Raw genomic sequence first — 26,477 nt, forward strand, 5'->3', positions numbered from 1 at the left:
TCAAATCTGAGCGGTTGTGACATCGACAGATGAGAGTCACAATCAGTGATCTGCAGGTGACAGATCCACACCGGAGGTGCGACCTTACAGGATTCCCGGGACAAGGTATGCGCGCCAGGCACCCGCTGGCAATGCGGAGTCGGCGGACACAATATGAGTGCGAGGCACCTGCGGGCAATGGTGGCGGGGGAGGGCGCGGGGGTAGAGAGGGTGCCTGATAGGTACTGGAAGGAGAGGCGCGCACACAAAGGACGCCAGACCTTAACGGTTTGGCCGGCAAGGTTCGCGCGCAAGGCACCTGATGGCAACGGACGGGGTGGCGCGCGCATGAGGTACTGTAGGGAGAGGCGCGCGCACTAAGGACCTGGGACCTTAACGGATCGGCGCGGCAAGGTACGGGCACAAGGCACCTACTGGCAACTGCGGGATCGGGGGCGGGGTAGGGAGCGGTGCGCGCACTAGGTACTGGAGGGAGAGGCGAGCATAAAGGGCTCGGCATCTTAACGGATTGGCGTGGCAAGACACGCGCACAAGGCACTTGCTGGCAAGGGCAGGAAAATGGGGGTCCGGGCCGGGCGCGCGAAATAGGTACTGGAGAGAGAGGCGAGCACAAAGGACCCGGGACGTTAAGGGATCAGGGCGGCGAGGTATGCGCAAAAGGCACCTGCTGGCAAGAGCGGATCTTGCCTTCTGCTAGCTTTTGAATTTGTTTGATCTTGCTCCTCTAGTATTTTGTGTGTGTGTGTGATGTTAAGGTGTCAATTTTACATCTTTCCTCACTTCTCTCAGGAGCACTTACTGCTATAAATTTCCCTCTAGACAGTGCTTTAAATGTGTCTCAGAGATTCTGGTACATTGTGTCTTTGTTTTCATTGGTTTTGAAGAACATCTTTATTTCTGCCTTCATTTTGTTATTTTTCCAGTATGCGTTCAGGAGCAGTGTATTTAGTTTCCATGTAGATGTGCGGTTTTGAGTGAGTTTCTTAATCCTGAATTCTAATTTGATTGCGCTGTGATCTGAGAAACTATCTGCTATGGTTTCTGGTTTTTGTTTGTTTGTTTGTTTGTTTGTTTTTGCATTTGCTGAGGAGTGTTTTATTTCCAGTTATGTAGTCAGCTTTGGAATAAGTGTGATGTGGTGCTGAGAAGAATGTATAGTCTGTGGTTTTGGGATGGAGAGTTCTGTAGATGTCTATTAGGTCTGCTTGGTCCAGATCTGAGTTGAAGTCCTGGGTATCCTTGTAATTTTTTGTCATGTTGATCTGTCCAGTATTGACAGTGGAGTGTTGAAATCTCCCACTATTATTGTGTGGAAGTCTAAGTCTCTTTGTATCTGGGTGCTCCTGTATTGGGTACATAAATATTTAGGATAGTTAGCTCTTCTTGTTGCATTAATACCTTTACCATTATGTAATGTCATTCTTTGTCTATTTCGATCTTTGTTGGTTTAAAGTTTGTTTTATCAGAGACTACGATTGCAACCCCTGCTTTTTTGTTCTCTATTTTCTTGGGTTAAGCAATTCTCATGCCTCAACCTCCCTAGTAGCTGTGATTACAGGTGTGCACTACTACACCCAGCTAATTTTTGAACAACTGAATGCTTAACACCACCAGTCATCAAGGAAATGTAAATTAAAACCTATAATGAGCCCTCCTCTCACAAATGTTAGAATTATCATAAAGATGAAAGTGTTCTTGAGAATGTAGAACAAAGAGAATCCTTGTGTACTGTTGGCAGAAATGTAAATTATTATTTTAAATTATTAACGTGATCATTTCTTTTTAATTCAACTTTTTTTTTACTTTCAGATGTATTAATGAGTTGCTTGTTTTCTATCAGTCAAAGTTCAGTGAGAATGACCTTAGTTACCTTAAATTAATATAAACAGGAGCATTTTCATAAGCTCAAAATGTATACACTAGATTCAAACATTTGTTAAATTAATGGCACTGGTTCAAAAAATGTACTAGGTGAAAAATGCATTATGGTTATTTTTCCTGCTCAGCTTTTGGACCCAGATGGACTTTCGATTTTGTTTTATTTAATGAATTGCATAATTATACTTTTTTAAAAAATTAGGCTGGTTGCCGTGGCTCAGACCTGTAATCCCAGCATTTTGGGAGACTGAGGCAGGTGTATCATGAGGTCAGGAGTTTGACATGAGTCTGGCCAAGATGATGGAACCCTGTCTCTAGTAAAAAAAAAAAAAAAAAAAAAAAAATGCCATGTGTATTGGCAGGTGACATAGTCTCACCTACTTAGGAGTCTGAGGCAAGAGAATCACTTGAATCTGGGAGGTGGAGGTTGCAGTAATCCGAGATCATGCCACTACATTCAATACTGGGTGATAGGATAAGAATACATCACAAAAAGAAAAGAAAGAAAGAGAGAAAGGGGGGGTTAGGGAGTGAAGGTGGGAAGGAGGGAGGGAGGGAGGGTGGAAGGAAGGAAGGAAGGAAGGGAGGAAACAAAAATTACTAATACACAGTCACAGGAGAAAAATCAACTTTTATTGAAAACTACTCCCAAGATCTTGCTGTTTATAATTTTTTTAATGGAAGAATATCTTTAAAAAGTCACATTCAGCATCTTTACTCATTGTTCTGTGAAAGTACATATGTATACTTTGTGAATATTTCATACTTTGTTGAATGAAAATTACCCATCTATTCCAAGAACGATAATATTTCCTTAGCTGCTTATTTTTATTCTTTTAATTCAGTTTTCTTTAGATGTTTACATAATATCACAGTGACGCTGGCTAATTTTTAGTATGTCTTTACAATACTTTGTCTGACTTCCTCAGGTACAAATAGTGATAGAAGAGACACATAAAGGAAAAGCCCAATAAGTAGATTATGATGACATGTATGGCAACTAATGTGTAACAACAATTCAGTAAAGTATCCCTTCTATAGAATATAAATGCGAATATCATTATCACATTTTCTAAAAACTGAAAGCTGTAGTGTAGAATTCTATGGCCCCGACTTTCTCTCCTGTCAAATATTTTCTCATTTGACAACTGCAGTTTCGCTGCTGCCCAGCAGGAGAAATTAATGGCAGCATATAGTAGTGTGATGATGATAAGCATCAGTACTGTGCCCACCACATTGGAATTATTTTCTGTGCTTCTAGGAAGACGAGCTCCACTTTTCCAAAACTCTAGCCATGGTGCCAACACTGATACAAAATATATGACCAATAGAAAGGGTAGGCTCTTCAGTTTCAGAGATGCAGCGAATAATGCCAGAGCCACTGCGCGTGAGATAATTTCTAAGAAACGCCATGTTATCACATATAAGAGTTCCATTGGTGGTAGCTTAATGGTAGTATCATCGTTGCTGATTTGGATGGCCAGTATACTGCAGAGAGTTGCCCCATAAGCAGCTGATAACAGGCAGCATGTCATCAGCAAGGCTATTAAAGATAAACATAAAAATGTTAGAAAATATTTTTTGTTAGTAATGTTCACTTTCTTTTCTAACCTTGTGGTTTTAAGATCTATTTATCCCCACTCAACTCCTTTAGAAAATCATTTACTTACAAAATAATAATAATAAAAGCTTTGTTAATCTTTTATTACCTGGAATATTTATGTATGCAATACATATATTACACCTGGGAAAAACAAATAAACAAATACATGCATACCTACATTTCTACATGTATATACACATCCCCTGAAAGGGAAGACTGGCAAAGACGAAATATGAGAGAGACATTCAGGTCTGACACTATAAGATGTGATAGCACATAGAAAGCAGTCTGAATTAAAAAATAATAAAATTACCTGAATTAGACATTGAAAAGATAGTCTTTATAGAAAGTTAAGAGTGTAAAATAGGAAGTTAGAGTGTAAAGGAGAGGCCAACGTAACATAAACTGTGTTTTAGGCTATGGTGATAATAGGAAACAAGAAATAAGCTGTGGAGTTAAAGTCAATCCTGGAAGTGAAGCTGACAGATTTTGCTGAGTGATGGAATACAAGGTACTAGAGAAACAGAAAATCTAAAAGTTCCAGAAATTAAGAAGTGAGTGTGTGCATATGTATGTTTGTGTCTGTTACTGAAGTTTTATCAGAAAATTCTTCATGAGCAAAATTAATTTCAACATTGTTCTTTTAATAATTAGACAAAAAAGCACATGGAAGAAAGCCTAAGTTATGAAGTAGGTGCATAGTCTGTTTAAACAATTTCGTACTGTATTCAGTTGAAAGAGTAAAAACTCATTGCACATATACATGCAGGTTAAAAAAAATACACTCTTCATGCACAATGAAATGAAGCCAGAAAACAAAAAGTGGTCAAATTGTCATTTCTAATCTAAATTACTTTTTCATTTTCTAAGACTATTTAGAAAATGAGCATCAACACTCCATTTATTCCTTAAGGAAAACTCAAAGTGAAACTCTATATCATTAGCATCCTAAATTTCATTTATGAGAAATAAGACTGAATAAAAATAAGTAACCTAAAATTTAAATTTTAGAAAGTAAAATTGACCAGATGTGGTGACTCATACCTGTAATCCTAGCACATTAGTAGGTCGAGGTGAGAGGATCACTCAAGCCCAGGAGTTCAAGACTGACCTGGGAAACATGGTATAAACCTGTTGCTACAAAATTTAGCCAGGCATGGTGGCACACGACTCTAGTCCCAGTTATTCAGGAGACTGAGCTGGGAGGATTCTTGATCCCAGGAAATAAGCATAGGACTTTGTTTTGGGACTGGTATTTGCCTGTCTTCTCACCCCAGCACTTTGGGAGGTTGATACCAAAGGGCAAGCTTCCAGACCCACCCCAGCAACGGATGAGAAATTGGCCTCAGCAAAATGTAGTCCAGTTCCAGTCAATAGTTTTACTGCTTGACTAAAGTGACCTCAGGCCTGAATAAATCTGAGAGGGCAGACCATGGCAGCTGCAGGCCTTGAGTGCTCCCAGTGTTCAACTCGGTACTGCGTCAGCTTTGGTGACCAAATTACTCCAGCCATCAATGTCTGGATATCAAGGTTCCCCCTAGTGCTACCAGGGCTGAAGCTATCATAAACTTAAAGACCTTAATTTCCTTCTTCTTGCCCTGAATTTTTGGACAGGCTTATTTCCAAAAATAGCCAAACTGTGAACATTGAATCAGGCACCTACATCACTGTGCAGACATCAATGCATAGTCACAAGGATCAGGATTTATCAGAGATACATGATGGCACCAAGTGGTCAAAATCAGGTGCTAGTGGTGACTGACACAAAAGAACTTGGCATGGATACATGGCCTGACAAGAAATTCAAAATAGTGATTTTAAGACAATGTTGTGAACTTCAGGAAAACACAAATGATTCAGACATTTATCAGAGAAACTTGACAGAGAGATAATATAATGTGAGAAAAATACTAACAAAAATCTTGAAGATAAAACCACAACAAAATAAAAAATGCAGTTGAGAGCATTGACAGCAGAAGTGGTCAAGCAGAAAAACTCAAGGACAGGTCCATTGAAATATACAGTCAGAGGAAAAAAGAAATAAAGAAACTTCATAGGACTTATGGGATAATATCCAAAGAGCGAATGTGTTAGTCACCGGTGTTCAAGAGTGTGGTAAAGCTGGGCGAGGTGGTGCATGCCTGTAATTGCAGCACTCTGGGAGGATGAGGCGGGTGGATCAAATGTGATCAGGAGTTTTAGACAAGCCTGTCCAATATGGTGAAATATAAAAGTCTCTGCTAAAAATATAAAAGTTAGCTGGGTGTGGTGGTGTACACCTGTAATACCAGTTACCTAGGACACTCAGGAAGGAGAAGCACTGGAACCCAGCATACAGAGGTGGCAATGAGCCAAGATCATGTCATTACACTCCAGCCTGGGCAACAAGAGCAAAACTGTCTCTCTCAAAAAAAAAAAAAAAAAGTGTATGTAGAAAAAAAAATGTAGAAAGTTTATTTAGAGAAATAATAACAGAAAACTTTCCAAGCCTAAATATAAATATAAATATGCAGGTACAGGAATGTCAAATGCTTCCAATCAGATTCAATCCAAATAAGAATATCCCCATACTTAATATAATCAAACCACCAAATATTAAAGACACAGAGATGATACAGAATTAAGCAAGAGGAAAAAGAAAATATCGTACCAGAAATACACCTATATAATTAATATACGCATACATATAATGTAAATATTAATACATCCAAATGGAGAGAAAAACTGCAGGATACTAATAGAAAACTTCAGGACCTTACTTTCAACAGTGAATAGATTATGCACACAGAAAATCAATAAGTAAACACTGAACTAAAATTCGCTGCAGGGCAAATGGACAAAACAGTTACAGAACTATCTATCCAAGAGCTATAGAATACACATTCTTCTCTACTAAATACACAGAACATTTTCCAGTATCTATCATACATTAATTCAAAAATACAATCAAGTTGAAGAGATCAAATTCATATCAAGTATTTCTTCTGAAATCACTAATTCAAAAGTACATGAAAATTAAACAACATACTTCTGAGTCAATGAAAACATTAAAGAGAAAACAGTATTTAAAAGAACATATTAAATACACAACTTGATGATTCAATCAAGGAATTAGGAAAACAAAAAGCTAAAATCAAAAGTGAAAAAAAAAAAGTCCCCATAAAATATAATATAATCAGAGACAAAAAAGGAGATATCTTACCTGGTACCCAGAAAAAAATTCATGGTAAAAAATCAAATCAGCAATGAAAAGCCACCTTTTAAAGACTAGCCCAGGAACCCAATGGATTCACTCTGTATTCTACCTACCCCTGAAATAGAACTCCTGCCATTTCTTTTTAATCTAGCCAAAAAAAAAAAAAAAGAAGAAGAAGAAGATATGTGAACTGTTTCATTCCATGGGGTGGGTCATGCTGATTTCAAAAACAGACAAGGACACAACAAAAAAGACAAAAAACTACAGGCCAATATTCCTGAATAACATAATGTAAAAATCCTCATCAAAATATACATACATCCAACTTTGGAGCATCCTGATTTATAGAACAAGTTCTTCTTGGCCTGTGAAGAGACTAACAAAGAAACTCTGGACTTAAACTCAACACTTGACCAATTTGACATAACATATCTACAGAACAAACATTCCACTTAACAAACAGAGAATAGATATTCTTCTCATCTGCACAGAGAGCATAGACTAAGATTAACTATCAGCCCAGTCATAAGGCAAGTCTCAGTAAATTCAAAATAAACTGAAATTACACAATGCACACTCTTGGACCACAGTGCAATAAAAATAGAAATCATTACCAAGATCTCTCAAAATACACAAGTACATGGAAATCAAACAACTTACACCTAACTCACTCCTAGGTGGACATCAAAATTAAGGCAGAAATTAAAATAATTCTTTGAAATAAATGAAAATAGAAAAAACTTTCCCACATCTCAGGGATGCAGCCAAAGCAGGTTTAAGTGGAAAGTTTATAGCCCTGAAATGCCTTCATCAAGAAGTTAGAAAAAATCTCACCTTAGTGGGCAGGCACAGTGGTTCATGCCTGTAATCTTGGCACTTTGGGAAGCTGATGTGGGCAGATCACCTGAGGTTGGGAGTTTGAGACCAGCCTGACCAACAGGGAGAAACCCTGTCTCTAGTAAAAGTTGAAAAAATTAGCTGGGTACTGTGGCACATGCCTGTAATCCCAGCTACTCAGGAGACCAAGGCAGTAGAATCAGGTGGTGGGAGTGTGGCTTTAGGGGGCCCTAAGCTACAGGGCTGGTTTGGTAAAACCTTGGCCTACCAGACTTCTGCTTAAGAGAGCCCCACCATGGGAAAGACCTAACAAAATAAATAAATAAATAAATAAAAATAAAAATGAAAACCTCTCAACATAGTGACAGTGATTGCAGGTGGCCTCCCCAAGGCCCACGAGCAGATCCAGTCAGAGGTTTGCCTCTCTGTCCCTAGTCCAGTAAAATACAGGAATAAATGCCAGAATACAAAAAGAAACTCTACAGTTGAGTATTAGGCCATCTATTGCTCATTATTCTCCAGCACCATCTCCTAGATTTTAGCCCAAATTACAACACAAAAAGTCGCTTTACTAATTCTGCCTCCATCCTGTATAAAACCACAGACAGGAATTTAGAAACAATGACACTGTACAGAGACTTTGCCATCTCAAAACTTCCAGAAATTAAGCCAAATGATGATACTCAATTTGAATCACAGTTAAAGGCACACCAGCCATCTCAGATGAGAAAGAACCAGTGCAAGAATGATGACAGTTCTAAACACAAGAAGCTCTTTTAGCACCAAATCAGCCCGGTAGCTCCCCAGCAACCAATTTCAATGGTCTCAAATGACAGACATGGGAATTCTGAATCTGGATGGCAAAAAGTCTCATCTAAATTGAAGAGAAAATTGAAACAATCCAAGGAAGCCAACCAATGCAAAAAAGAAATCCAAGAGCTCAAAGATGAACTAGACACTTAAAGAAAGACCAAAAATTGACTTATTCAGCTGAAAACTTCACTGTAAGAACATCAACATGCAATTGGAAGTGTTATCAGCAGAATAGACCAAGGAAAAGAGAGAGAATAAACCACTTGAAAAAAATATATTTGAGGAGACAATCATGAAAGTCTTTTTCATCACACTAGAGAGGTCAACATCCAAACCCAAAGAATACAGAGAACCATAGTCAAATACTACGTAATATTATTCCCAAGGAGACAGTCATGAAAGTCTTTTTCATCACACTAGAGAGGTCGACATCCAAACCCAAAGAATACAGAGAACCATAGTCAAATGCTAAGTAATATTATTCCCAAGGCACATAACCATCAGATTCATTAAGGTCAATGAAAAAACAAACAAACAAGAAAACTAAAAAAAAAAACAAAAATGAAAATGTAAAAGCAGCTAGGGAGAATTGTCAGGTCACCTACAGAGAGAACACTATCAGGATGACAGCAGATCTTCAGCAGAAACCTTACAATCCAGAAGTGATGTGGGTCTATTTTCAACATTCTTTTAAAAAATTCCAAACAAGAAATTTTATATCCCACTAAACTAAGATTCACAAGTACAGAAGCCATAAAATTTTTCACCTACAAGAAAATGCTAAGGACCCACACTTCAATTAGATTAGGCTTTCAAGACATCCTCAAGGGAATGCTGAATGAAAGAACGATACCTGCTACCACAAAAGCACACTTAAGTGCATAGCCCACAGGCATTATAAAGCAGCTAGGAAAGCAAGTCCACATAACAACCAGCTAACAACACAATGACAGGATCAAAATCACACATATGAATACTAACCTGGAATGATACGAAGTGGCAGGCTGAATAAAAAGACAAAATTCAAGCATGTATTATCTTTAAGACAATACCCATCTCACATCCAGTGACACCCATAGCCGAAAAGTAAAAGAGCTGGGTAAGAGTCACCATCCAAATGAAAAACAAGAAGAGCAGGAAAGCAGATGTTAAACCAAAGAAAATTGAGAAGGACAATGAAGGTTATTACATAATAATAGTGGTTGCAATCCACCACCATCCTAAATATACATACATCCAACATGGAGTACCCTGATTTATAGAACAAGTACTTGTCCTACGAAAAGACTAACAAAGAAATACTGAACTTAAACTCAGCCCTTGACAAACTGGACCTAACAGACATCTACAGAATGAACACTCCACCCAAGAAACAGAGAATAGACATTCTTCTCATCTGCACATAGAACATAGTCTAAGATTGACTATCAGCTCATCTCAGTCATAAGGCAAGCCTCAGTAAATTCAAAAGAAACTGAAATTACATAAAGCACAATCTTGGACCATGCTGCAATAAAAATAGAAATCAATACCAAAAAAATCTCTCAAAATACACAATTACATGGAAATCATACAACTTATACCTGAATAACTCCTAGGTAAACATCAAAATTTAGGCAGAAATTAAGGTAATTGTTTGAAAATAAATGAAAATAGAAAACACTTTCCCAAATCTCAGGGATGCAGCCAAAGCAGGGTTAAGTGGAAAGTTTATAACCCTAAAAAACCTTCATCAAGAAGTTAGAAAAATCTCAAATTAACAATCAAACTGCACCTAAAAGAACTGAGAGAGAGGGGAAAACAACTCCCAATTAGCAGAAGAAAAGAACTAAAACTAAAGAAAACTTAATGAAATTGAGATGCAAAAATCCATATAAAAGATTACTTAAACAAAACCAAGATTTTAGCCCTTGAAAATAAAATAAATAAATAAATAAGATTGATAGACTGCTACCTAAATTAACAAAGAAAAAAAGGGGGCTGGGCATGGTGGCTCACTTTTGTAATATCAGTATTTTGGGAGGTTGGGTTGGGTGGATCACTAGAGGTCAGGAATTTGAGACCAGCCTGGCCAACACAGTAAAATCTTGTCTTTACTAAAAAAATAAAATAAAAGAGACAGGCATGGTGGTGCACGCCTGTATTATTAGCTATTTAGTAGGCCGAGGCATGAGAATTGCTTGAACCTGGGAGCTGAAGGTGTCAGTGATCCAAGATCATGCCACTGCACTGCATCCCAGGTGACAGAGGAAAAACTCTGTCTCAAAAAAAGAGAGAAAAAGGAAAGAAAGAGAAGATCCAAAGAAGCACAATCAAAACCACATAGGCAGTATTATGACTGATCCCACAGAAATACAAAAGATCCTCAGAGACTACTATGAACAACCTGTGGATACAAAGTAGAAAATCTAGAGGAAACAGATAAATTCCCGGAAGCAGACAATCTCCTAAATTAGTCTAAATTAGTCTAAAGCAGACTAAATCAGGAAGAGATTAAAACTGTGAATAGGTCAAAATCTATGTCTGAAATTGTTTAGGTAATAAAGATCCTACCAATAATTAAAAAAAAAAAATTCTAAAGCAGACAGGTTCATAGCCAAATACTGCCAGATGTACAAAGAACTCATAAAATGCTACCAAAAAAAAAGTTATTCTGAAAAATTGAGGAGAGGGTCTTTTCTTTTTTCATCTCATTGTATAAGGCCAGTGTCAGCCTGATACCAAAAACTGGCAGAGACACAACAACAACAACGAACACTTCTGGCCAATATCCTTCATGAACGCAGATACTCAACAAAGTATCAGTCAACTAGACTCCCCAGTGCATCAAAAAGCTAGTACAACACAATCAAAGTAGGCTTTATTCCTGGAATGCAAAGCTGGTTCAACATATGTAAATCAACAAATGTGATCACTGCATAAATCGAATCAAAAGCAAAAACCAAAATAAAAAAATTCTTCAATAAAATCAAACATTTCTTCATGACAAACTCAACAGACTAAGCATAAAAATAATGTACTCAAAATACTAAGAGTCTTTTACAACAAACCCATAGCCTATATTATACTGCATGGGCAGAAGCTCAAATTATTCAGTGCTATCCTTATCAAACTGCCAATGTCATTCTTCACAAAATTAGGAAAACACTGTTTGAAATTTCATGTGGAACAACAACAACAAAGAGCCAAATTAGTCAAAGCAATCATAAAGAAAAGCGGCAAAGCCAGGGACGTTACACTACCTGACTTCAAACTACACTAAAAAGCTGCAGTAGCAAAAACAACTTGGCACTGGTACCAAATCAGACACAGAGACCAAGAAAAGAGGTCAGAAAACACAGGTATAAAGCCACACACCTATAACTATCTAATCTTAGACAAGCCAATGAAACAGGCAATGGGGAAAGCCTTCTCTTTTCAATAAATGGTTCTAGGATAACTGGCTAGCCATATGTAGAAGATTTAAGCTGGACCCCTACCTTTCACAATATATAAAAATTAACTCAAAATGAATTAAAGATTTAAATGTAACACCTCAAACTATAAAAATCATGGAAGATAACATAGGAAGTATTCTTTTGGACACTAAGAGCAGCAAACATTTTTTGACTAAATCCCCCAAAGCAACTTTGGAACAAAAAGAAAAATAGAAAATAGGGACCTAATTAAACTAAAGAATTTCTGCACAGCAAAGGAAACTGTCAGTGGAGCAAACATACAATCTACTCAATGGGAGAAACTATTTTGCAAACTATGCATCCAACAAAGTCTTCAGATCCAGAATCCAAAAAACGTAAACAAATTAACAAGCACAAAATAAATAACTGTTAGAAAATAGGTAAAAAGAAAATGAACAGATACTTCTCAAAAGAAAACATACAAGTGTCCGAGAAGCATATTAAAAAATGCTCACCCACCTCAGCCACCCAATGTGCTGGGATTATAAGCATGAGCCACCCCGACTGGATACAGTCAGGAGTTCGAGACCAGCCTGACCAATATAGCAAAACAAATACAACCTGGGCATAGTGGCACATGCCTGTAAGTCTAGCTACTTGGGAGGCTGAGGCAGGGGAATCACTTGAATCAGGGAAGCAGAGGTTGCAGTAAGCCAAAAGCATGCTATTGTACTAGATCCTAGGCAAAAAGAATGAAACTCCATCTAAGACAGACAAACAAAACACAAAATTTAGCATCAGCAATTATCATAGAAATGCAAATCAAAACCACAATGAGTTACTATCTCACACCAGCAAAAATGGCTACTATTAAAAAATCAAAAAACAACACATGCTGGGCGAGGATGCTGAGAAAATGTTATATACTGCTGGTAGGAGTATGTTAGATCAGCCATTGTGGAAAGCGGTCTGGAAGTTTCTCAAAGAACATAAAACAGAGCTACTATTTCAACCCACCAATCCCATCCCTAGGTATATATCCAAAGAAATATCAATGATTCTACCACCAAGACACATGCAGTCGTATGTTCATTTCTGTACTATTCACGATAGCAAAGACATGGAATCAACCCAGGTGACCATCAGTGGCACACCACATAAAGTAAATGATTCATATATTTTGTATGGTCATCTAGTATTCCATGTATGTGCATGTAGAATATTCTACAGCAATTCAAAAGAAATAAATGATGTCCTTTTTAGCAACATAAATGCAGGTGAAAGTCATTATCCTAAGCAAATCAACGCAGAAGAGAAAACCAAATACTGCATTTTCTCACTCATATGCACACATGAACATTCAGCACACATGAACATAAGCACAGGAATAACAGACACTTTGAACCACTAGAGGGTGGAGGGAAGGACAAAATGGGCCAAAAAAAAAAAACAAAAACAAAAAACCCTACTTATTGGGTACTATGCTTACTACTTTGGGTGATGGGATTCACACTCCGAACCATAGCATTTCCTAATATTTCCATGTAACAACCCTGCACATGAACCCCCTGTATCTAAGATAAAAATTTAATATAAAAGATACAGAACTATTTGCCTGGTGACTTTTATAAAATTTTAATAGTCTTAGACACATTCTAATTTTCACACAGTTTCCATTTCAATTAAAATCAATGCTATTTACAAAAGGGAAACTATAATAAATATTATGTTTTGGATAACAACTTATTCCACCACCTCATATCTCAATATTATATCAAGCTTAATTTACCTCTTCGGGGTCAATAAAATAAATTGATGCTAACTTCTATGCATACTAAATTCTGTAGGTTCCAGTGGCATCCTTTTATACACTACTAACCAAATGAATTCATAGAAATTTGATCTTACAAAAAATTTAGTGCATCTGTAATTTCAGATTACATATTTTAACTCATCAATTTCTGTTATATTATTATGCCCTCCCAACTTTTGTCTACCTGATTTTCAGCGTCAAAAAACCCAACTTACCTCTACTCAAAGGCAATTCTTGTATAGTGAGAGTGACATATATCTGAAAAATTAATTGTGGAAAAGAAGAAACAAAAGCTTGAACCACTGTCATGCATTTGAATGCATTCTTCTCCCTTAAAATATACTGGGTTGAGTAACCAATCTTCCTTTCCAGTATCTCGTTTCTCTGTGGGTTGCTAACTTGACTCTTTTCCGCCTCCAGTGTAAGATATTTCAATAATTTGTGGTAACATATAGTGGTCTGCAAACACCTGTTAATATGAAGCAACATCCGAGATTAACATTTTCTGGTGACAAATGTGTAGAAATATTGGAAAGATTATCAGTAGATGAACACTTAATTTTGAAATAAACCATTAAATTACACACATTAACTTAATCACACTGAATAAAACATAACTTTCTAACAGTTTCTAATCTTATCATTTATTTTAGTTCTCCCCTTCATTTTCAACTTGAAATAATATGTAACTTCAGCCTGATAAAAGGATCCAAACAACAGATTAAAAAGTAAAAAGTAAAGATTCTTTCATTTATACACAAGCCAATTCACTTTTTCAAAATCACTTTGATTAAATAATATTCCAGTCTTTAACTAATGTATTTATGTTCTGACCCATACAAAAGCTATTTCTCTTAAAATAAACTTAAAAACATCGGTGTTTTTAAATGTTCTTCCAATGATACAGATTTCAACTTCCTCCAAATTTTCATTGGAATATATTTTGATTTATGATTTTTTACTAGTGATGGAATTTTGCTCACATAGCATCATAAGAATGTAGTTGTATAAAACATCAATGAGTACTTAAAGCAGTTTTACGTACATGACAAAAACAAACACAAATAGGATCTGTAATGAAGTTTAACTGCAAAGTTGTCCTCAAAGAACCTCCACAGATAAAATTCAGTAGGAAATAAGCAGATCTTTATAAGAAATCGCAAAATACGAATAAAAACAAAATAAGATGTCGTGAATAAAATGTATAAAAATGAACCCAGCTTATTTCCTATTTAAAACTTATCAAGTCAAAATTATTATTTTTTTGAACAAATAAAAAGTGCTTCAGAAGTATAAAAAAAGAAAACTTCTCCATGATGAATAATTTTAAAAAGAACCAACAGAACCAATTTCTCCATGATGAACAATTTTAAAAAGAATGAACAGAAGTTCTAGAATATATATATATATATATATATATATACACACACACACACACACACATATATATATATATAATTGGCTGGATTAAATAGTTAAAAGGTAATTAGATAACTGAAAAATAAATTTTATAAAATTACAAAAAAAATGTAGCAAAGAGAAAAAAAGTAGGAACTATAAGATGGAGATTATTGGGCAGTTAAGAAAAGAGTGACAAAGCCTACACATCTGATCAGAATTTTAAAAGAATATAGGAACTTGCAGTATTTTTTAAATAATGACTGGAAGAAGAATTTCAAATTGTTACAATCATGACTTCTTAGCTTAAGTAAGTCTTATGTATCCTAAGCAGAAAAGACACATAAATAATAAAATTAAAATAAGTGTAGGCAAGTATGACGGTTTATGTCTGTAATCCCAGCACTTTGGGAGGAGAGTCAGGGCAGATCCTTTGAGCTCAGGAGTTAGATTCTGCCTGGGAAACATGGTGAAACTCTGAAATACGAAAATTAGCTGGGTGTGGTGGTGCATGCTTGTAATCCCAGTTACTCGGCAGGCTGAGGTAGGAGGATCACTTGAGCCTGGGTGGCAGAATTTGCAGTGAGGTGGCAGAATTTGCACACCACTGCACTGCAGCCTGCACAAGAGAGCAAGATGCGATTTCCATAAATAAATAAGTTCAAGTTTTAAAATAACATAATGCATGCAAACAGACTAAAGTAACGTGTTCACAAGTATAAGTGGTCATGTGTTTTAAAATAGTTACAATTAAGCATAAGAACAAGAAATAAAAGCCATCAATTAAAAAAGAGAGAGAGAGAGAAAAAAATATCCACATAGAAAAAACAACAGAATAGGCTATTAGCACTTTTAGGAAAACTGATTTCAAGGAAAACCAAAAGCATCATCAGCAGTAAAAAGGTCAGTACAAAATAATATTTTAATTTGTTAGAAAACCTATCAATGTAAGCTTCTATACACTCAATAACATGAAAAAAATGAACAAATCCAGCATAAATCTTAAAGACAAATATGAGATTATAGGCATCTTATGGTTTGAGCCCATTTTCTGTTACAATACAACTACAGTTTTCAAAAAGGAATACATTTTTAAAGTTTATAAAAATTTATTAATGTAACACTCTTCTTTAAAAAATTGATGCTTTTAATCTCTGAAGTTGCCTCTGTCATTGCCTACTGTTTTACCTCTCTCTTACCACATAATCCAATGTCTATAACATAGCATTTAATTAAACCCTATTAGCTAGGTCTTCCTTAGAAATTATTAAATGTATGATAAATAGGAGATTGTATCATTATAACTTTTAGATACTTTTGACCTTTAGGCACACACAATCGTTTATTATCTCTACATTATTTTTGCTTCTGAAAATATGAAAAACAGTTTCTCTCGTATCCCTCATCTTCCATCATATTATCTGAGAAATTTTATTGGATTTGGGGGGAGGAAATACTGACAGATTCATCTACATCGCCAGAAGTATGAAGTAAATTGCTGAGTATGAAGTTGCATTTAGATGCTTTCATAAAGTGTAAACACGAATACGAAATGAAAGATATTTGATTGAATTGTCTTATCTTCACAAAGTAAAAGAAAGGAAGATAAGGAGTGAAAGAGGATAACTGAGGACATTTTTAGCTACAATATCTAATGTTTAATCTTATCCAATAATTCATGTAAATCATTCTACACACTCATTAAGACACCAAAGGTATCTTAAGACAACAAATGTATGCATCAGGCATAAATATAATAAAATCTATTATAAATGCAGTAGCATGTTCAAAATCAGGACAAGATTAGGAGAATTTGCAGACCATCCTTTATGAACACAGCCAAAAAGAAAAATGCTCACCACCACACTAGAAAGCCAATCCAAGCAATACATATAAATGATAATACACAACCAACTGGGATGTATTCCTGCAACAAAAAGAGATTTCTCAGAGGTATGTAAACATGTGCAACTCCATCTTAAACAGGAGCTGGGTAAAATGAGTCTGAAACATAGGCGGCTGTAGTCCCAGATTGTTAAGGCATTCTAAGTCACAGAATAAAACAAAAGGTCAGCATAAAATTACAGGTCATAATGAACTTGCTAATAAAACAGGTTGCAGTAAAGGAGACAGCCACAATGCACAAAAACCAAAATGACCATAAAGGTGACTTCTGGTCATCCTCACTGCTGGACTCCCACCAGTGCCATGACAGTTTACAAATGCCATGAAACATCAGGAAATTACCTTATATGGTCTAAAAAGGGGAGGCATGCCAGGAATAATCCGCCCCTTGTTTAGCATATCATCAAGAAATAACCAGAAAAATGAGCAACCTCTGTCTATGGAGTAGCCATTCTTTTATTTCTCTACTTTCTTAATAAACTTGCTTTCACTTTGCACTGTGGACTTGCCCTGAATTTTTTCTTGCACAAGATCCAAGAACCGTCTCTTGGAGTCTGTATCAGGATTAATTTCTTGTAACAGATTCAACATATAAAAATCAGTAAAATATATCACATTAATAGAAAAATGGACAAAAATCACAGGATGATCTCAACAGGCAGACAAAATTATTTTGCAAAATCCAACACGTATTTGAATAAAAACACTCAACAACCAATCCTTTCTCAGAATAGCAAAGTGTATTTGTTAAGGAAAATATAACAGCTAGTATAATATTTCACACAGAAGTGAGGACTACTAAGCTCTGATTTTCTTAATCTTGCCCAAATTCCTATCTAAGTTGCATGAGGAGTCATGCCCTGGAAACCATAAATTCTCATCACATGGAATTTATTTTTATTTTAACAACATTGTTTTATCTTAACCGGAATGTTTCCTTTCTGTCATTTCAGGTCTTTAGACAAACTCACCCAATTGTCAATCAGAAAATATTTAAATTTACCTAACGCTTGAAATCCACCCCCACCCACCCACCTTACTACTTTAAGTTGTCCAGCCTTTCTGGAGAAAATGAATGTATTTCTTAATGTATTTGATTGATATCTGATGCCGCCCTAAAATTTATAAAACCAATTTGCAGCCTGACTATATTGGGCAAATGTTCTCAGGTCCTCTTGGGAATTGTTTATCATGGGCCATGGTTACTCATATTTAGCTCAGAATAAACATCTTCAAAATATTTTACAGAATTTGACTCTTTTTATTGACAAAAGACTGAACTTCCTCCCTTATATCAGAAATAAGTGAAACATGTAAACTCATTTTTCAGTGTGGTACTAGAGGTTCTACCCAAGACAATTAGTTGTTAGGCTATGGGGGAAGAAATAAAAGAAAAACAAATTTAAAAAGAAGATGTGAAACTCCCTCTACTCAAGATGACATGACTTTACATAGAGAATATCTGAAGGAATTCACACACAAAAAATTAAGCTAGTAAATGGATTCAACAAGGTTTTGGTACACATCACTATACAAAAACCAGTTGTGTTTCTACATAGTAGCAGTAAACAACTGAAAATGATGCTTAAAAAACTTTATTTGTAATAACCTAAAAAGGAAAATATTTAGAAATAATTTTAAGGAAGAAGTATAAGATTTGTACATTTAAAACTACCAAACATCAACGAAGGAAGTTAAACACCTAAGTAAATGGAAATGCATTACATGCCCATGGGTTGATAGACTTAACGTTGTTAAGATGACCGTGCTCCCCAAACTGATCTATAAAATCAATTTGTTCCATATCAAAATTCCAGTTGCCTTTATTGTTATTATTAATGTTTGGCAGAAACAAACAAGTGATCAGTTAGAGATGCAGGGCCGGGCGCGGTGGCTCAAGCCTGTAATCCCAGCACTTTGGGAGGCCGAGGCGGGTGGATCACGAGGTCAACAGATCGAGACCATCCTGGTCAACATGGTGAAACCCTGTCTCTACTAAAAATACAAAAAATTAGCTGGGCATGGTGGCGCATGCCTGTAATCCCAGCTACTCGGGAGGCTGAGGCAGGAGAATTGCCTGAACCCAGGATGCGGAGGTTTCAGTGAGCCGAGATCGCGCCATTGCACTCCAGCCTGGGTAACAAGAGTGAAACTCCATCTCAAAAAAAAAAAAAAGAAAAGAAATGCAAAGGACTCCACATAGCCAAACAATTCTGCAAAAATAATAATACCAACTTAATTAATTTGTTAATTTATACTTTCTACTAAAAAACTTATTACAAAACATTAATCCTCAAGGCTGTCTGGTAATAAGGATAAGTATCTAGGTCAAGGGGATAAAGCTGACAGTCCAAAATCTACACTTGTATTTACCAATAGGTGAGTTTCAACAAGGGTGTCAGGACCATTCAAAGAAGAAATTAAAGCCAAAATCACAAGATTTTATTCATTCACAATAGGGCTATGATGTAAAAAATTAGAACCCTCAGTCATTGCTGGTGGGAAGATAAGATATTGTAGCTACTTTTGGAAACAGTCCTACAGTTTCTCAAATGTTGGTTGGACAGTCACACAGTTCCTCACTGGATTTGGAGACCAGCCTGGCCAGCCTTGTGAAACCCTATCTCTACTAAAAATAAAATATGAGCTGGACGTGGTGGCAGGTACCTATAATCCCAGCTACTTCGAAGGCTGAAACAGTAAAATCTCTTGAATCTGCTAGATGGCAGTTGCAGTGAGCGCTACCCCACTCCAGCCTGAACAAAAAAAATGAAACTTCATGTCACACACACTAAAAGAAACTCAATTAGGCCAATTAAGCCATACTTTCCAATTTAGCTCACGTGAAAAAAATTACAATAGCTGACATCAGTTCAGATCATAATTCAAGACTCTCTATATTTATATATTTTAATTTATATGTTCATTTAATTTATATATAAATATACATTTTCATTTTATAATTCAGATCACATTTTTGATGCAATAGTTAAGTTTTAAATCGGTAACAAAACAGTTAACAAACCTTATATAATTTGAAATATCACTTGATCCCTCATTTACAAAAAGAAATAAAACATAAAAATAAAAACATACCTTGCATACTATTAACCTATAATGTAAACTCCATGATGCAAGACTCCTAAAAATTATAAAAACTTCAATTAAAAAACACACATATCACTTTAGAGATATTAATCTTAAAAAAAAATGAATTCCTATGCAGTTCATAAATATGAAGAATTGTTCTTAGAAACCATGTTAGTCTTTCCTAAATTTAATCTATAAATTTAATTTGATAAAATAAAATGTATCAACAGCTAGCTCTAAAATTCACATAGAAAAATAAGCATGAGATTACCTAAAACATACAGTGAAAAACAGTTAAAAAAGAATTGACCTGCAAGATTTTGTGTTTAGTCACATACATACTAAGATTTTAAACCTATGAGTAAGACAAATTAATATAACAAAATAAACTCAGTTATGGTACTTTAAATATAATAGAAAAAGTAATTGTTTCAAGTTGAAACAATTTCAATTTGACCTTTAAATTATACAGTAAATAATTTTTAATTAATATTTGAAAACATAAATTACCTAATTCTGTTCTCACTCCTGCCTAAAATTAAATGATATCACATAGTAAGTATACAGAACTAAAATATTAACTTATATATATATATGTATGTATAGAGAAGTTGGTAAGATAAAAACTCTTGAATAATAGCAAAATTCTATTGTAATTTATTATAAAAACATTTTAAAATTTCAGAGAAAAACATTAAAATATTATGAACAGCTGACTGAAGAAATGTGTTTATGTTTAGCTGTCAAAATTATCAACCCATTTTGAATTTTACAAATCAGAAAGAAAGCTCACAAATGTCAAAACCGACTAAAAGAAAAAACAAAAATTAGAGGCCAGGCATGGTGGCTCATGCCTATAATCACAGCACTAGAAGAGTTTATTTAATCATTAAAAAGGTAAATGCAAATATATATAAATTTATGCAAAAGTGTGAAGCCTTATTCTTTATGCAAATAATAATTAGTAACCCTTTTCATACATCTAGTCTGTAGAAAAATTCAACAAGGCTGTCTATCACCATATAAATTATATCATTTCTTTGTGGTGACATTTAAGAGCACCTTTACATTATCCGTATTCATTCTTATTTAAACACATACAAATATAATAGGGTTACAGAATTATTATAATACAAAAAATTTTACAACATAATTACCAGATGAGATATTAACTAAATTACAGTTTATTCACATACTAATGAAAATTGCTAATCTGAAAAGAAAAAGTTAAAAAATAATATTACAAAAAAAAGTAAAAGATGATTACAGGACGTTCTCATTCTATGTACGGAAAAGCTATAAACAGACAAAATTGATACTATAATAGTGATACTGCCAGAGAAATGAGTAAGAGACATTAACATATTTATTTAATTATTAGATAAATCAAGATCATTATAATTAACGTGGCTGATTCTTGTATCATTTGCATGTGGAACATACATAGAAATATAGATGTCATATGCAATTGCATAATTAAACTATTTATATATATTATACACTTCACAGCATGTCATATAATCTAGAACACCTAGAGAATAATTATTACATACCACACCAGAAAGTAAACCACACACAGAAATTTACTAAACACATGGCCATTATTGTCATTAACAATAAAGAAATGTATTTTAAAGCCTTTTATATGGCTTTATGTAAATAGGCTTCTAAATAGTGCATGCGTCTGAGAGGAAATAAAAGTTTACTACTGACATTTTAAGTGACGAATAATAGATATCTGCATATCATATGGGAAAAAGAAAAGGCATATATACTATAATTTGGAAATCTTTATTTCTGCTTAGTAGAACATAGTCTCCCTGAGAGAACCTCTTTTGATAATAGAGTAAATAAGTTTAAATATTAAATATACATTCTCAACAAGTATATTGCAAATATCCTGTTTCAAGCCAGGGAGAATTCACCATTCTTTTCACTGATTGAACCATTCATAAAGATTTTTTATTTAGAATAACACAACACTATGATGGAAGAAAGTAGGATATGAACAGATAGTAAAAGAAGAAATGAGTTATCAAAAGTGGGGGGAAGTGTAGGATGGAAAGAAAATGGTAAAGTTTATGTTGGAGATATTTTGAACAAATACTTTATTACTTATAACTCACATTTCTTTGAATATTTTTTAAGGAAATGGGTAATCTAGTATCTTCCACTTATAGGCATATTTTTATAAATTATTTTTCTTTTCATCTAATGTTGTTTACTGCAAGATTTCTTTTTTCAAGGGCGATAGAGTCTTACTCTCTCACCCAGGCAGGAGTGCAATGGTATGATCTGAGCTCATTGGAACCTCTGCTTCCTGGGTTCAACTGATTCTTCTGCCTCAGCCTCCCAAGTAGCTGGGATTACAGGCCCATGCCACCACAATCAGCTAATTTTGTATTTGTAGTAGAAACGGGGTTTCACCATGTTAGCCAGGGTGGTCTCAAAATTCTGACCTCAGGTGATCCACTTACCTCAGCATCCCAAAGTGCTGAGATTAGAGGCATGAGTTACCACATCCACCCTATTGCAAAAATTTTGCAAAATATTGATTAGCATTTTTAAATAGTAAAATTAGATACATTTTTACAACACACGGATTACTAGTTTTAATATTGTCAGAGGTTTTATTTATTTATTGAGTTTTGTGGCTAATGTCTTTATTTCTTGTGGTTTCTGCCTAAGTCCTTTTCTTTCAGGAGATACAGTCAATTAAAGCTAAATTAGCTCCAGAGAATGGCACAAAATCACTTCATGAACTGTCACTGGGATTCTCTTTGGCCCTGCAGGAGTGTTTATTGTCCTGCTAGTGTTACTAATTGCTCTTGTTGTTACTAATTCTTTGTATAGAAGATTAGACTTTGAGGTTTCAAATTTTTGCATTATGTTTGTAAACCACTCTGCATTATGTGCATTTACAGAATACATATAAATAAATATATTCAGAATATACATATATACAGAGTCTCACTCTGTTGCCCTGCCTAGAATGCAGTGGCACAATTTTGGCTCACTGACCTCTCTGCCTCCTGAGATCAAGGAATTCTCTGCCTCAGCCTCCTGAGTAGCTGAGTTATCATTAAAGGCACCTGCCATCACTCCCAGCTAACTTTTGTATGTGTAGTAGAGATGGGGTTGCACCATCTTGGCCAGGCTGGTCTCAAACTCCTGACCTCATGATCCACATACCTTGACCTCCCAAAGTGCTGGTATTACAGGCACGCACCACCACTACCAGCTAATTTTGTATTTTACCTTTTTAATAAAGGGTAACACTTATCCCCAGTGACTCCAAATTCTATAAAATGTATATAATTGTGTATACATGTTAGTATCTCTGAACTATAAATACAGAACTGGCTCAAATTAGATCTTACAAAATTTATAGTATTAACACAAATCAGTGAAGTAACAAACAAAAGTGATGTGGAAATAAATTGCATAGCTACATTTTGATATTCCAAGTGACAGCTACAAATTCAAGGATGTCTGGAGAATCTACCATTAAAAAGTTAAATCCCCTCAGTTGACAAAGTTTATGAGATTATTTTCAAAGCTTTCTATCTTCTTATGCTACTCTTCTTTCTTAATTTAGGGTTACATATTTATCCCCCATAACTATTTAAAATGCCCATTAGGCTGAATGAGAAAAATAATTAAAAAAAAAGACTGGTATACAATATGTGCATAAAAAGAACAGAAGAAATGACTGACTTATTTCCATTTGCATTTGATAAAATTACTATTATATTACAACCAATGACAATCACACAGTAACCCTTTCAAAATTGTGAAAACAAAATAAAACTAATAGGGAAGCATTTCCATTAGAGAAACATTAATTATGACATCCTTAATCTTGTTAGCCAACTATTTATATTCAATTTACTCGTTGGAAACAGTGAATGAGAAATATTTGTGTCACTTACCTCACTATAGGTCCTAAAAGAAGAATGTGCCAAAAAAATAACACAACCTTATTTCTCAAGTCTTTGTTGAAAAAAAACAGGGTAATTTGATCAAAAATTGCCCCCATAATAATAAAGCTGATGGTAAATGACATCCAGAATATGTCATTACCTTTCTGATAAATAACAAACATATACAAAGTGGAGGCCACCTCACCACAGTAGAGAAGAGTTGACAAGAAAATGCTAAAAGGAAAGCTTAGATGGGATCTGTGGTCAGGGACAATTTCTACTTCTGAAGATGAAATTCCTCCTGTACTTTCTTCATCAGTCTCTTCTAAAGTTTCCATTCTCAGGGTTCTGCTAATTCAAACTCTTCTTGTCAGCAGAATTCAGTATACAATCCAAAAAGAAGAGAACAAGATTCCATATAATGCGCTGTTCCGAGGAAATGTTAACAGGTAAATATGGATTACTGATCACCATAGAAAAATCTATGTCTGATTTAGAGAATATTCAACCAAAATCTCTAACTTAAGGTATTGTATCTTCAGAAAACATTGTTTTAAAGAAATAGACAATCAAACTTCTCTGAGGCATTAACCACCTCTTAACACCAAGATGATAGTCCTATCTCCAAGTGGTATGAAAGAAATGTTCATTTCCCATAAGTTTTCTTTCTGTGCCTTTTAGTCAATGTCTGCAGCTGACATCCGCTAAAACAATGCAGCACAAGATCTAAGCCAAGTCTACCCATGATGACACTATGAAAACTATCCAGGAGATATTCCACATGATGAAAGGAATACATAATAGTGAGCCCTTTAACTTCCACTTATTTTTAGATGTTGGTCATTTTGCATTTAAATTATGGGTTTTTTTTTTTTACTTGATTTTACTCTGAAGTTATTAATCAAGTCAAGTTTGAATTTAAATAGATACAAAATTCAGACTTTGCATGGTAATAGTAAATTGAAACTCTCTTTTGTGGAGGACAGAAGCTAATTTTAAGTTGTCTCTAGACAAGCTGCCAGAAAAATTACTACTGTGAAGATCAATTGTTCATTATGTGTGGAAACAAAACAACATGAATAATAAGGAAAATAAAAGGCAACAGTACTTTCAAATCAAGTAAATATTAGAACAGAATTTTTAGACAGAATTATTTTTTCTGACTAAAAATGCTGTTAATATAATGAAAATGCATAAAATGAGTAATAACTAATGCAAATTTCAAGAGAGAAAAGATAATATTTCCATAGAAGATGTTGGTTGTTTGGTAAAATATATCAATGGGAAAAGTAAAAATAGTAGTTAAAATAAAAAGGGAGGGAAGAAGCAAGTAGTTATCTATTTTATTATTATTTGATAAGATGTTCATTTCTTGAACTTTCTTTGCATTGTTTCTATTCTCAGAATTTATCATAAATATTGTTTCCTCCAATTATTTGGTTAAATTTTATGCTGCAGAGTATTAAATTCTTTGACTTTCACTGTTTGTTACTATGATCTAAATCACACTTTTATTTATATGTACTTATTTGTTCAAACACAAAATCGTTATTACATTTTAAAACATGTCCAACCCATCTATATGTTTAATTTTTTCTCTTTCATGTAATTTATTTTATTCTCATCACTGTCCTTATATCCTTATCACACATTTATAAAAAACTCCATATTTTATGATCCAAAACAAAAACTGTCTTTTATGATACTAACTTTTTTTTCTGCTTTTAATTTCCACAGAGAATTTCTATTAGCTATTTCCTTTCCATCAGTTCTTATTCTTTCCTAGGTTTTTATCCCACAACAGTGAACTCACAGTCCTTTCTCACAAGGTCATCCTGACACCCTAATTGCTAAATTTAAAATGTTAAACATCAGCTGACCATTTTTACCATTCATAATATGCTCTCATTTGAAATTTCCACTTACCTTAACCACTCAGACATTCAACCAAAACAGTCCACCCAAAGCACTCTATTTAACATCATCAACTTACTTTTTGCCAAATATAATGGTTTCTTTTTTAATTTGTTGTCATTGTTGGGGAAAAAAAGTTTGCAATCTATCCATAAGACAAAGGGCTAATATCCAGAATCTATGGAGAACTTAAAAAAATTTACAAGAAAAAAACAAAGAACCCCATCAAAAAGTTGGCAAAGGATATAACAGACACTTTTCAAAAGAAGACATTTATGTAGCAAATAAACATATGAAAAAATGCTCATCATCACTGGTCATTAGAGAAATGCAAATCAAAACCACATTGAGATACCATCTCACACCAGTTAGAATGGTGGTCATTAAAAAATCAGGAGACAACAGATGTTGGAGAGGATGTGGAGAAATAGGAACACTTTTACACTGTTGGTGTGATTGTAAATTAATTCAGGCATTGTGGAAGACAGTGTGGCAATTCCTCAAAGATCTAGAAATAGAAATATTATTTGACCCAGCAATCCCATTACTAGGTATATACTCAATGGACTATGAATCATTCTATTATAAAGATGCATGCACACATATGTTTATTGTGGCACTGTTCACAAATCCCCATCAATGAGAGACTGGATAAAGAAAATGTGGCACATATACACCATGGAATACTATACAGTCATAGAAAAGACCA

The 26,477-nt window shown here is 34.8% G+C and overlaps 2 long non-coding RNA genes across 3 annotated transcripts; one reads left to right on the forward strand and one right to left on the reverse strand.

Moving 5' to 3' along the window:
* LOC135275424 (uncharacterized) lies at positions 1–24,655 on the forward strand. Of its 2 annotated transcripts, none has more exons than XR_010343047.1 (3): positions 1–105; positions 24,232–24,303; positions 24,536–24,655. It is a non-coding gene; the product is annotated as an uncharacterized LOC135275424 (long non-coding RNA). The 2 variants fall into 2 exon arrangements; XR_010343046.1 differs by lacking the exon at positions 1–105 and adding an exon at positions 249–393.
* On the reverse strand, positions 2,493–15,271 carry LOC105707507 (uncharacterized). Its single transcript, XR_010343045.1, has 2 exons — positions 13,754–15,271; positions 2,493–3,421 (listed from the first exon to the last, which is right to left on the reverse strand). It is a non-coding gene; the product is annotated as an uncharacterized LOC105707507 (long non-coding RNA).
* Positions 24,656–26,477: the final 1,822 nt, after the last annotated feature.

Source organism: Aotus nancymaae, unplaced genomic scaffold, assembly GCF_030222135.1.
Source record: "Aotus nancymaae isolate 86718 unplaced genomic scaffold, 86718_ANA_hifiasm-v0.15.2.pri h1tg000016l, whole genome shotgun sequence".
In the NCBI taxonomy this organism is placed as follows: Eukaryota; Metazoa; Chordata; class Mammalia; order Primates; family Aotidae; genus Aotus; species Aotus nancymaae.